The 1,852-nt window shown below is 42.5% G+C and overlaps 1 pseudogene; it reads right to left on the reverse strand.

The window, feature by feature from the left end:
* Positions 1–1,773: 1,773 nt before the first annotated feature.
* LOC135579715 (U2 spliceosomal RNA) lies at positions 1,774–1,852 on the reverse strand (annotated as a pseudogene).

Raw genomic sequence — 1,852 nt, forward strand, 5'->3', positions numbered from 1 at the left:
GAGCAAGGCTCACTGCCACCTATGGAAATGGGGGCTTTGCTGTCCCCTAAGGAGACCCCAAAGGCTCCTAGGTCTGTTCAAAGCTCTTCAAAGAGACACAGAGTTTGCCTTCAAAGTAACTGTGGTTTATTATTTATTTCTACCTTCTCCTTTTTTAGTAACAAAACAGTCATAATTATTAATCATGATTGTTTTGAGTGAATCTAATTGCAGTGTTCCCTACAGCATAGCAACACTCCCTCCACGCCCAGCCAACCGAAATAGAAAAATCACATCCCAAAAATAGCAGCAAGAGACAGTGAACAAAACCTGGCCTCCCACAACTTGTGATATGACAAATCTTTGAGACAAAACTCAGCTAGGAGACTTGGGAAGACATTGCTGCCTTCCCACAAAAGCCAACCAGAGGTTTCCTACAGCAGAAGCTTCCTATATTCCTTCCTGCGCCAAAGGATGTAGAGCTGGCTGGTGTTGCCCTAAAAGTGTTTTCGGAGAGTGCTTGGCCAGCCCTCCTAGGTGGAAGGCAAATTCACAACATCTTCCATGTACCTCCTCTACAAAGGGCAGCTGCAGAGACAAGGGTGGAGTTTTTAAGTGACTTCTGCCAGCACAAAGACTGGAAGATGTCCTGTAGTTACTGGATTTAGTGTAGGAATGCTGAAGTGAAATTCCTTTATTTGAGTTACTTGTGAGGTTCCACTATATCACTTTACGGTCTCTTCCAGAGATAATACATATGATTTCCACTTCCATAAGTGACTTTGGCAAGAAACAAAACCCCAAAACCACCATGCATCATGTAATTATGCTGATGCAACTGTTCCATATAATCCCTGAGCTAGAAAGCAAGCCAGGGGTTGCTCTGAAAAGAATTTGCCAGAAAAACATGCACAGATCTCTGGCTAAAATCAGCTAGTGGAGAGGTCCTAACCTGGGGTTCGACTCTTGCAGTTGCATCAGGATGAAAACCAAACAGGAATGGAAGGGACATGACACCTGCATTATGTCACAGCTTCTAACAGAGGCAGCCATCTCCTCTCACAATAGACTGAATGGGTCACAGCTCAGGAAGGCAAGGCATGGAAAAAAACAGTGTCTCAGCAAAATCCCAGATAAAATAGCATCTGAAAGTTTTTATTTGTAGCATCAACATTTCCCCTCTTCCCCCCATTCTGATTGCCCAAACTCTTTTTCATTGCAAATTAAGAGATATGTGTACAAAAGCCATGATCAGGTAAGGTCTTCAGCCACTAAGTCTTGTCTGGCAACTACAGTGTCCTTTGTGGATACTTAGTTTTGGATTTAGGAAGCTTACACACACTGGAAAATATGGACATATTATTACAGTATTTTAAGGTCTTCCTATGTAAGAGATGTTCTTTTTGCCAGAACCCCATCAATGTAGGGGTACAAAATTCTCAGAGGAGTTACCTGTGTTATCTTCTAAAAATTTTTGGTTTATATTTATTCTAAGCATCTAAGTAATTATGACAAGGAAAGAATCTCCTGTTACAAATAACTGATTCTTGTTGGCCTTCAGCAGAAGGGAACCAAACCCTGCACTGCAGTTCCTCCCACTCTAGAAAGCAGAAGCCCACCTGCTTTTTGGAACAGAAATAAATCAGGCCAATGCATCTCAGCTGTACTTGCAAGGCATGTTAAAGGGGACTTGACTTCTAAAAGCTGCTAGGTCTCTTAAAGAGTAGGAATAATAGTAGTTACAGATGGAAAAAAGCTAGGAGGTCACTGAGCTCAGCTTGCTGCCAGGGCAGGAGAGAGTCCCTGAAGAGAGGACATGCCAAGACTTCAACTGATACTACACTTGATCTTAGCCAAAAGGCCAAGAAGCAAT

The sequence above is a fragment of the Columba livia genome, chromosome 5 (assembly GCF_036013475.1).
Source record: "Columba livia isolate bColLiv1 breed racing homer chromosome 5, bColLiv1.pat.W.v2, whole genome shotgun sequence".
Classification (NCBI taxonomy): domain Eukaryota; kingdom Metazoa; phylum Chordata; class Aves; order Columbiformes; family Columbidae; genus Columba; species Columba livia.